We start from the raw sequence: 12,540 nt of genomic DNA, 5'->3' as shown, positions 1-12,540 counted from the left end.
CATCTCAGCAAAACAACACACTACTGTCCCCTGTCTGCAGTCTGTGCTGCCGTCATAACACACACACACACACACAACCGCCGAGTTCCCTTCTAACGCTCAAGCAAACAATTAGTTGAGATTTTATTAATTGGGCTGTAATGTATAACTTGCGGTAGGAAACAGCTACAAAGCTCACTATTAAAAAAGGTTACATATAGATTTTCCACTGGTTGTCAACATGTCAAACTCTTGCTTAATGTCATCTTAAACATGTGCACACAGCCTTTCTGCACAGAGAAGTTAGATAGCAGCCAAAATGTCTCAATGTGGGCCAAAGTGCACCTCCACCTGCTTCAATCTCTACACCAGATGTAGTGCCATGGGAATGTCTGAATCACAGTGTTGAAGCCTCTGTGGTGCAACTCACTAAACTGCAAAGCATGTCCTGGTAATCCTGTGGCTTCCAGGTCCTCCTCCCTACTCTCTACCATTAGAGTGAAAAAACAGCAGCCTTTTTTAGCTGCCTCGGGCCATACCAGTCATTACACTGCTCAGAACAAAGTCAACATGAAAACTGAGGGAGACAGAGAGGGGGGAAAAAAGGAAAATGACATACACACAGAGAAGAAGAGCCAGGAAGAATCCAGGAGGTCTGTGTTCATACTTGCCCTAGGAAGAACCGGACACTACTTTTTTACACAATGACATCATGTACTGGAAGACTTATCTTCTATAAAAGTCTTAAAAGGTCACCAAGTGTGCTGGATAGGGTGTGTTGGCGAAAGTAGGATTGGCTAAAAGTTGATAGGAGCTTATTCCCGCAGCACTCTGATCTTAGCTTGCAGAAATGTGATCCTAATCGGTTGATATTAAACGGTATCTGTGCTGAAGTTGAGGAGGTCATAATGGAAAGGTCAACAGAACGTGATCCCTCTCTTCAAAGCAGACATGTAGAGCAATATGAAAAGAAGATACACTGCCTTAAGGGTTAGATATACAGCTTTGAAGAGAGCAATTTCACTTCATTTCAACGAAGGTATAGGTATGTGTGCATCTTTTTTTTTTACAATTATGTTTGTATCATATTTTATAATAACAGAGCAACATGTGAACCTAAACAACAAAAAATAATACACACAAATCAGTTTTAAAATAAAGCAAAAATAAATACTAGTTGTCTGAAGACCTTCAATATACACACATGACGGGGGCCATTCCGGCCGGCGACCTAATTTTATGTGGCCCGCAAGAGCTTGCAAAGAATATAATATACAATATAATTGGTGTAATTGTTGAATATTTACTTTCAATTATTTGCCCTAGACTTCTGCTTTCAGACGTAGTTATTTAGGAAGATATTACCAGAACTGATAATAATCCAATGCAGGGCCAACAATGTAATATAATACATTATTTAATGTATATTATTACATATGTATATTTATATATAATTAAAATTACAACCGGCCCTTTGAGTGCAACCATAATGCTGATGTGGCCCGGGATGAAATTGAGTTTGACACCCCTGCTGTACAGGATTGAATTAGTCATTCATTTACTCATTGGTGTCAACCATGTAAATATTCCACTTTTCCCATTTCCTATTGAATGCATTCTCAAAACATATGTCAACTTTTCCATGACAAAAACATCTTGAACAATCTCCAGCCACTGCTCCTGAGTCGGAGCGTTCACATTAAGCCAATTCCTAGTTATAGCTTTCTTACTCGCTGCAAGTAAAACCTTAGTCAAATATAGACCGCCTCCCATCACAACATCCTTAATGTTCCCATCACCGGGCAGGTATTTGGGATTCCATACCCCATAATCATTTTTGACAACTGCATTAACCTTCTCCCAATATGACCTTATCTTTGTACAGTTCCAGAACATGTGCGAGTGGTCAGCCTCCATGTTCCCACACAACCTCCAACACTGTTGCTGTACACCAAGTTGCCTGCTCTTTATTTTGGGTGTTATGAAAAAGCGAGTCTTCCAGCAGAATGCCCTCCATACTAATGAGCTTGTGGATGTGAATTGCGTGTCGAACATTTGAAACCATTCTTCCTCTGACATTTTAATTTGTAACTCCGCTTCCCATTTTGCTTTTATGTAGATAGTCGATTCCCCTGTTTCCCCCCAAAGCTTAGTAGAAAGCAGAGATGACCCGAGACCCCTCCTGCTGATACGCATCCACAATCCGCAAATGTATAGTACAAGTTCGATTCACTAGACATGTCTTATAAATAATAAAATGCTTATGGGAAGTTTTGACTAACAGTTATGATACATTAGCCTCTGCTGCATAAATGTTTCCCCTAAGTCTCTCCCTAAATTTAGAAAGCGAGACACTCAAAGGAAATGAATATCAGCTCACATCATTTGAAGAAGTCACTGGAACGACATAGTGCTCTGTATTGACTGATAAATATGTTGCTGCTTCTAAAACAATCAATATGTTTGATTGTTGTGTCTTGTTGCCATCATCCTATCCCCCCTCAGGGATCATTAAAGATTCATCCCGTCTACTTAATCCAATCGTCTTCTGCTTTGAGTTTATTGATTATGTTCTCTTGTTTTGTTGTTGTTGTTTACTGTAACAGACTCTTGAGGGCACAGTACATTGAATGGAAGGTGCATTTAGTTTTCTTTAAAGAAGGATAAGTGCATCGCTTTACTTCTGAGAAACACACACACACACACACTGGGAGATCAACATCCCGGATTGCATTATGGAAGCTTAACTGACCCTCGTCAAGTTCTAATCTTGATTTGGCAAAAAAGCAGAGAAGATCGGACAGGTTGATACTCTGGTACTAACCGTGTGTGTTTCTGTTTTTTAAGCAGAATGCACAGAGCACCTAAGTCCATCTGCCAGTAGAGCAAACACTCTTGCTGCACAGCAACACACAAAACAAAACACACACATCTGAGCAATCCTGCAGAGGGCCAAAGAAAGCATGATAAGATTTGATCGTAAACTCCATGGTTCAGAGGTTTGCCGTTATTGCGCATCAGATCAAATTAAAACTGAATAAATGCCACACAACACACACAGCTCAGAGTGGACATTGGGGGGGAGGAGATGTTGACATTCAAACTCTCAAAAGGGTTTTGTCCCCGCTGACAGGAGGAAACACAGTGCGTTAATGGGACCAATGTGATTAACATGCTGTCAGCGTGCTCTGCTGTGTACTGTACTGAGACGTTTGCACACAGTCAGCCTGAGGGTCACTTTACATCGGGTTATGTAAGCGTCTGATGGATAGTAATGGCTTCTGCAGGAGGAACATCTTTGGGCAATGAGATGAAATCAATGTGGAGAACAAAGTCAGGTCATGTTCATTCATTAAGCTCATTCATACAACCATGTAGGCACTGGTTCAACATCCCATTTGTTCCATACAGTGGAGACAACTTTAGGTTGTTTGCGGCTCCAAGTATTTTTGTATAGAAGTCTCTTCCAAAATAAACCCCTACTTAAACTTGCACCAATCCTTCAACCTAAAAGGACATATTTTTACAGAAAAGGGACTTGCATTTTGTCTTAAAAAGTAAGGCAAGTCTCCGCTATGTGACTGCGTAACACATTTGCTTCAACAACACGCACAGGTAAGCACCTGCAGGATTCTCATATCCTTATCTCTCCTTTTCTCTATACAAGATATTCACACACAAGAAAACAAGTTGACACACACACACACACACACACACACACACACACACACACACACACACACACACACACACACACACACACACACACACACACACACACACACACACACACACACACACACACACACACACCTGCTGTGATGCTGATGAAAGACCCAGCTTTTTGTAAAATTCATCGTTTTTCATCATCTCCAATTTCCATCCAAACTGACAGCATATTTTAGATTACACCACATGAGCTCTCATAATCACCTGCAGTTTTAAACGTTAGTTAAGACTAAAATGTAACTAATAAGTAGAATAATCGTCATTTAGCCCTTTAGAAATATTAAATGTATCGTTATTCTACCAATAACACACCATACAAATCACAACAAGCAATACGCCTGTAATCGGAATCAATTTAATTCAATAAACCCTGAGAGGTCATGGTTTAATTTGTGCCACTGCATTACCATGATAATACACAATCTGCTCAGTGCATCCCCCCCGACAGAAGAACACAGACATGCTGCTGAGCACACACACACACATCCCCTGAATACACACTTACACACACACTTCTCACAGATGAAAAGAAGCACACATAAATAAATGATTAGGGATTAGAATATCATTTTCTGTTGACCAGGGTGATTTATATTCTTCCAGGGAGGCATGTCCACTAATGACATCCATATGGTTCTCCTGGGAGTTGGATAGCGCCCGCATCAAACGCAATAGTCAAACCCCCTCTGCTTATATGCCTGCTTTTGGACATGAAAGTGTCACATTATGACAAAGAGAAAGACAAAGGCTGCAAACGGCTTTCTATCTTAAAAAACACAAGCCTTCTTCTTGCACCAGGTTATAGAGCTGTCTCTCTGACAACCCTGCAGCAATGTTGTTCATGCTTCAATGACCGCATATTTATTTAACTAAATCGCAAAGACAGGCTGCAACAGAATCCTCATTTAACTGCAAAAGCATAAAATTAAAATAAAATATTTAATAAGAACATCACAATTAGGTGAAAACATGTGTTGCTGATTCCATGGTGGCTATAAAGAGGTGGTCCGAGTCCATCCTTTACGTAGCAAATCACTGTGTACAAGATTACAGGTACATGGTGAGCATCTGTGCGTGTGCCATACACTAATCTGTTTACATGACAATACTGGCCAGTCCTTTCTTTCTCTTTTTTTTATCTGGAAAGGAACCAGCAAATGGCAGCGGGCGACCTTGAGCAGCCTTGATCAGCGGTACGCCTCACGGGAAGACGAACGACCTTCTTTCTCCAGTAAGGCTGCGTGTTTGATTGGCTGGTGGACAAAGCAGGCGGTGCCCAAAGAGGACATCCACGCCTGGGGATAAAAGTGCAGGGTCTGAGGAGGACAGCGCCACCTGCTCTTCATGCCTTCAGGTTATAACGCTATCAAGGACACAATCCTGCTCAAGGAAACCTGCAAAGAATCTATGTTTTTGAATGGGACTTATATTAAAGGGGACATATATCATTCTCCTTTTCAGGTTCATACTTGTATTTAAGTCAAGACTACTAACCTTCTGTCTGAAAAGCTCTGTTTTCACACCTGTCACTTTCAGCCAAATCTGCTGTTATTGGTCAGAATAGGACATCTGCTTACATGCAAATTAACTACCTGTCTCTCTCTATATATGGTTTAAGACTGGGAAGGAAAGGGTGTTATTTTATCTTAGCGTTATAATTATATATATTTTTTACATTTCACTAGTTTTATTGTCATCAATGTGAGCAAAGTAAAAACATCATTGGGCTTAAATGGGCCAACTCGGGTTCTTGTGAATAATAATTAGATATTTTATTTGCTGAATCAAATTCAATTTCTCTTGTTTTTATTTCTTTAAAACAGAGAGACGACCCCTGATTGGTTGGTCACAAATGAGAGTCCATCAATGTCCCTTTCAAAGACATGGACTGAGCTAATAGACTGGAATAGGATAATAAACCTGGAATGGTCCATTATTATTGGCGGGGGAGTGTGTTCACTGTGCAGCTGAGTGTGTGTGAGTGTATGTGTGTGAGTGTGAGAGTGAGTGTGAGTGTGTGTGTGTGTGTGTGTGTGTGTGTGTGTGTGTGTGTGTGTGTGTGTGTGTGTGTGTGTGTGTGTGTGTGTGTGTGTGTGCAGGTTAAAGTGACTTGGTGGAGTCATTAGGAAGGAAGGAGCTTCATAATGGTTTATTGTTACAGTGGGGATAGTTTCTCAGAAATGCCATGGAAAGACCATTAGATTTGATTATAATCAGTGTGTGATTAGCATATATTAGCATACATCTGCATATATTGGACATGCTTAGGGGTGTAATACAAGAAAAGCATCTTAACAACAGATGTGCAGGGTGTGGTGAGCTGGTTAATTAAGGTTCAAAGAGGGTATAGAGGACACTTAGGAGGCTGTTGGAGGGTTTAAACTCAAATATATCACAAAGGCCGTCTGGTAGCCTCACCCTAACCATACTTTTTTATTTTGGGACCAGTTTCCTTTTTTTATTTCATGAATCTTTCATACTAATGTTGTCAGAGAGCAGCAACTTTGATTCACAAGTCTGTCTGATGTAAATCAACTTCTCCACTGCTCAGACTCGCTGACGATTTACTTTCCGGTTCACAATTCTCTTTCCTCTCTTCCTCTTTCCCCGGATCCCTCCTCTGTCATTCAATGCTGCTTCTTCAATTCATCATCTCAGCGAGGGGTAAAAGTTTCACACTGCTCAAGAAAAAATAGGCTACTAGAATCAGACTAATGGCTCACACAGTTTGGATTTCCACATCTCACAGGACTGCATCTCATCCCACACACACTGTGTTCACACGTTGTGAGACTCCACCACCCACTCTACCATAATAATACGCTATTTTTAACCCCCACTCTGCTGCTTCATATCGACATATTCTACCATAGGAAAACACACACATACATAATGTACAGTTTGTCCAAGCTGGAAAACTGAAGACCAAAACATCCATTACTCTAAGTGGTGACAAACCAAATTACACACACACACACACAGCTAACACCAGCAACTACAGACCGCAGATCTGTGTTTAAACAAGCATTAGAGTGATGCACACACACCAAAACAGCCATTTGTAGTCATCAGTTGTACATCATCAGCAAATGATGCACACAAACAAACACACACTTACGGCGATGCGGAGCAGGGTAGTCCTGACGGCAGCCCATCGGTCCAGTCGCCTGTCGATAACCAGGATGAAACCCACTCCTGATGCTGCAACGCTGCGGGAGAGAACACAGTGTTATTACACAAGAGAAAACACTTCTTATATATGTGTGTGTTTGTATGCAGGTTTATGTCTAGCCTTTAACAGTTGTTAGACAAGTCAAGGAGAGGATTGTATCAATCAAGCGTTATCTTTATCTGTTATCATAACTGACACATAATAGCATATATCAAATGATATAAAAATGACTAGATTTCACTGGTCTTCATGAGAGCAGGATATATTATTTGGGTATTAAAAAGCAATGCTGCAAAAGGTTATATCATTATTATTTTTTGGCGCAACTGTCTGTCGCAATCATCTGTCATCATCAGTGATGATTATGAGAGACCCTTGTGATTACCATGGCAACCTTGGCTCTTTGATGATGTGTGTGTATGTGAAAATCTTGCCATTCATTCCACAGGCACTGCCATATGTAGCAACCTCATTAAGCTAGTGTGTGTGTGTGTGTGTGTGTGTGTGTGTGTGTGTGTGTGTGTGTGTGTGTGTGTGTGTGTGTGTGTGTGTGTAGGTCCTGCTGGACAAATTGACATGCATCCTGACACCTAAACACACAAATAAAACGCACACACACATACACACAGTAGGGCCAACACTGCTGAGTTGGTCCATCTGGTTGTTATTGTTAGCCAAATGTCCTCGTCACACACAGATATATTCAGTCAAATGTACACACTACACTACCCAGAGAACGCTGCGGCATCAAATCCTCAATCCATCTCTACTGGAAAAAATATTCAAAACCATATGAATGGAGCCGGCGGAGGAAAATCTTGGCATTCAACGACACACAGAAAAAAATCCCTTAATTTCCCATTGTTAGCATCCAATAATAATCCATTCCTCCTCAATGTTATTCCGTTGTTGTCAGTGTCATATTCCTGCATCCACAATCATTTGTTTGCAGCTTGCGGATGGAAAGAGGTGACCGCTCACATCCTTAAAGAGCATCTCCCTCCTCCTTCCCCTTCTCCGTCTGCTCCTCCACCACCTGCCTCTCATCCTCAGCCAATCAAAACCCAGCCCTGCATCTTGCTGTTCTGCCACAGCCAATCAGACCGCAGTGTGTAGCCGATTGGCAGCAGGGTGCAAATAGCTAGTGGGGAGAAAGGGAGGGGACTCAGAGGGAGGGGACTGGGATATGAAAGGTGATGAGCCACAAAAAAAAAGGCCGCCATGACACACACACACACACGAGTAGATTTGTGTATAAGTGCATACATCTCCATGCATTCTCCTCCCCTTAATGATGTGTGTGTATGCATGAGTGTGTGAGAGGAGTGCAGCGCTCAGCAGTAACGGAGAGGTTAAAGGAAGGGGAGGGAGAGGGAAGAGAGAATAAAGGAGAAAGGGCAGGGAGAAGAAAAGACATGTATCTAATGATTTGAGTTCAATTACAATGAACTAATGGTGTTAGATAAACCAACATCTAAATGATTGTATTGGATTATTGTGGTACTGTTGTTGGTTTTGAAAACAAATCCATCCAAATCATTTGATTTTAAGCGGGAGATTTTTCTTCCTTTTTGCAAATCATAAATGTTTTATTCCCTGGTCTTTCATTCTGAAAAATGTTCTCCTGCAATCGTCCATTCTTTCTTTTTTAAATGTATTTTCTGGCGCTATCCTTGTGGCAGCAGGCGGTTAGTATGGTGCTGACATCTCTTGGCTCCATGAGGTATTGCACCTGCACAAATTGGCCAGATTTTCCTCACTGTTTGTGTGTTGTCAAACCCAATTAGGCTACATAAAAGATGGTGTGTGTTAGCGTGTGTGTGTGTGTGTGTGTGTGTGTGTGTGTGTGTGTGTGTGTGTGTGTGTGTGTGTGTGTGTGTGTGTGTGTGTGTGTGTGTGTGGCTAACCTGGGGATGCTGCTGAGGTAGCCGAGGACATTTTGGACTTCCTCCTCCTCCAGCTCGCTGAAGTCTGGGAACTCTGGTAAGACGATGATGGGGTTGCCATTCATCCCGCGGCCCCCTGGAGATGCAAAGGTCAGGGAGACAGAAACAGACAGGTACATATTGAAGGTAGCTCCCAATTAAAGATCAAACAATTGAAAAATATTGCATTTATTGCCCTTTTTTATAGCTGTATCATCAGTTTAGAAACATGGGCGTTAGTCTCTCTGAATTGTTTTTGTTTTCATGGATTTTAACGTCTGTAAAATCCCAAATAGGTGTCCTGGAACTTATTAAAAATCACCATACAAAGAAAAAATAATCAAATCAAAAGGGCCTCACACACACATTATAGAGGCCTTCTCTATCGTTGGTGGGTCAAGTTGCAAAGCAGATCATCGCGGCGATGAATTATTCACATGCCGTCACTCGCCAGGCATTTTCGTCATGGTAACCCAACACAGGGCCCTAAGTGTGTGTTTCTGTGGGTGTGCATACGCTTTTCTATGTGAGCGGTTGCTTGTGGGAAGATTTAAGTTTTCATGAGAACTTTAGGTTGCAAGGTTGTTTTCTTTTTCAATTCAACTAGAAGGAAATAATCAGAACAAAAACTAAACTTTAAATTGTGTTGACTAGGAAACGAAGGTGCTGCGTGAGAACATCTTTCCCAATGAAATGCAAGCCACATAGAAACAGGTTAAGACATAATTGGCTATAATAATCTTTTAAATGATGCCACTTTAAAGTCTGCAGACTGAGCTTAAGTTGAGCTATTTCTGGAATCTGGATGACAAATCGGTGTTAAATGTGCCATCAAAGACACACTCTCACAGCAGCATGCAAACAAGGCATTGAAAATATTTTGAGAATGAAATATTTTTAAATCGTATAGGGGCCTGGCATAAGGGTCAACAATAAAGTCTAGCTTGAGTATAGTATCTTCCCATGTTATTGAACAAAATGCTAGAAAAACAAAACCTCCTCCTCGTAATGTATTCCCTTAGTCCAACTCTTGCATTATGTTATTAACTCTAATGTGATCTATCCTTAAATAAAACCCACTTCAGTTTACTCAAGTGTGTTTTTGCATTGACAACCCAATTCTCTAATCTAATCTAATCCATGCTGCCTATTTGGAAAAAGACCTTGCTGGGGTTACTAGTTCACTTTTACTCTAACATAATAACTCAACCGTAAAACATTGTTTTGTTTAATTGCATTTAATAAGCTCATCTAATTCTAATTTCACTCGTAAAAAGAAAGCTGTCACTGAATTGGATTATTTGAGAATCTCTTCAAGCCCTTAGCCCTACTGTACAATCACACGAGAACAACAGATCATATGTAAAGGAGGCTGTGGCTCAGTGGATAGTATGATGGACTTCAAATCAGGGGATAGCGAGTTCGAGTCCCACTGCAGTCAGCATGTCGTTGTGTCCCTGAGACACTTCACCCATAATTGCTCCTGTGGGGATTGTCCACAGTACTGAATGTATGTATGTAAACTGTATGTAGTTCCCGTAATGCCCCTACGTATGTATAAAGGTCAGGAGGGACAGAAATGAAACCCACCTGGTAGGATGGCAAACTGTTTCTGGAGTTCAGAGCCGATTTCTGCCGCACACAGAGTGCCATCCTGAGTCTGCAGGATGTCATCTGGAGAAAAGGGCAGAGAGCAGAAGATATGTTTATTAGATGCTAATGTCCCCACACATAAAACTCATCGTTATTACAACTCTGTAAAGTTTGCGGATAATAAAGGATAGTAAATTGCGCTTGGCTAACCATTGCAGTTTATAATCAGGCTGTGGGTAATGTGCAGAAATAGAGCCAATCATCCAGTGTGACAATTATTTTCCTTACAGCCAACAGCTGACCTTTTTTATCATAGCAAATTCAATCAAGTGTATAGAATATAAATGTGTTGTTGTCCAACTATGTAGGATTCACTGGCTCGATAACCATTCCCAGCCTTGTTGTTACACAGAAATACCCGTCTAAGATCCAATTAAAAAATGTTATTGTCATACAAATGCCAAATAGCTACAGTGTAGTTGCTGGATATGAAAATCTGAGACTATATTCTTTCCAGGACTAATTCATTTGTTGTTTTCTCTTATATCTGCATGCTCTCATCGGCTGGGAACAAGCAAAGGAAGGGGAGGAAATCCGGAAAGATGGTCATGAATGGCAGAGCCAAATAAGAAATTAAAGAGAGGAGAAAGCGATGTTAACTGGGATTGGATTTGCTCCTCTCTCTGGCCATGATGGATTATAGTAATCTCATTTACCCTCTGAGACATGTGCAGACGTAAAAATATACGGATATAGAAAAATAAACCCCCTCCTCTATCCATTTGGATGTCAAACACAAGGACAAGAATTGTGTACAATCGTGTGAATAAAACTGTCATGTTAGCGTCTGTAAAGAAGCCTCGCTGTGAAGTCCGTGTGTGTGTGTGTGTGTGTGTGTGTGTGTGTGTGTGTGTGTGTGTGTGTGTGTGTGTGTGTGTGTGTGTGTTTGGGCATATAGACAAAGGCTGGCACTGAGAGTGGTGTGAGGGTAATGTGGCAAGGTTTCCAAGCAGTATGGTCGGACTGGCAGCGAGAGGCATTAATTATCATCTAAGTGCAAACCGAGCAAACTGTTCATATTTATAACGAATAAATAAATAAATAAATGAATAAAAAAAGAGAGCCTACGACAACTGCACCGTTTCACAGGATATGGCTGTAATTGTTGTGAAAAAAAACATTAAGAAAAGACTAATCGACAGACCTTTTATACCTAAATATTAAAAAAAAAACTGGTCTCATAGCTGTGTTTTCTTACTGTTATTTCACTTTGGCTTCACTGTACAGGATGATGTATGTTCAGGCTGTTTTCATCGCATCCCCCAATAAATATGTGTTAGAAGGTACTCTGAGGACACTGTTTTCAGCTCCATATGATGAAGAAACCTGACAGATTAAGAGCTTAGATCCTCAGTAATGCTACATGGAGTGTGTCAGCACAACAATGGCTAGACAGTGACTCACACTGTAAAGGTCCCATGTGTCGTCCGTAAAGCAGCGTGTGTGAGAGTGCAGCTGGTTACCATTACACAGCAAATACATGTAGCACACACACACACACACACACACACACACACACACACACACACACACACACACACACACACACACACACACACACACACACACACACACACAGCCAGTAAAGCACCGGGAATTACTCCTGATTTTAGGGGATTATCTTAAAGGTCCCATGTCATGCTTTTCTGGTTATTACCCGTCCCCTTGTGTGTTATGAAGGTTTCTCTGCATGTAAACGGTCTGCAGAGTCACAAACCCTCAAAGTACACCCTGTAGCGAGTAAAACTCTAACACAGAAAAGACCTGTCTATGCTGCCCCAGAACGCCTTGTTGGAGATTTCTCTTTTTCCATTTTTTGCTTCTTGGGTTCTGTGACGTATTTGGGTATAGTGACGTATTTGGGTATAGTGACGTATTTGGGTACATTGACGTTACGTTTCGTCCGCGGAGCCCTTACGTTAAGTCCGTGGAATGGACCAATCCGTGGACTTCCTCACACACTCAATCTTTTCTCAGCTGCAGCTCCGCCGATTTCTCCGACTGAGACGGCGGGACACGGCGAGGCTGTGAGTCGGGTGTGTGAGCACACACACAAACTCCCAGCCAGGCTGCGGGTGGGTG

The 12,540-nt window shown here is 41.4% G+C and overlaps 1 long non-coding RNA gene across 1 annotated transcript; it reads right to left on the bottom strand.

Annotated features, from left to right (window-relative positions):
• Positions 1-6,831: 6,831 nt before the first annotated feature.
• On the bottom strand, positions 6,832-10,482 carry LOC104942331 (uncharacterized). Its single transcript, XR_798000.1, has 3 exons — positions 10,396-10,482; positions 8,788-8,902; positions 6,832-6,917 (listed from the first exon to the last, which is right to left on the bottom strand). It is a non-coding gene; the product is annotated as an uncharacterized lncRNA (long non-coding RNA).
• Positions 10,483-12,540: the final 2,058 nt, after the last annotated feature.

The sequence above is a fragment of the Notothenia coriiceps genome, unplaced genomic scaffold (assembly GCF_000735185.1).
Source record: "Notothenia coriiceps isolate Sejong01 unplaced genomic scaffold, NC01 NC01_scaffold00004485, whole genome shotgun sequence".
NCBI lineage: Eukaryota > Metazoa > Chordata > Actinopteri > Perciformes > Nototheniidae > Notothenia > Notothenia coriiceps.
This window is presented reverse-complemented; position numbering and strand designations above follow the sequence as displayed.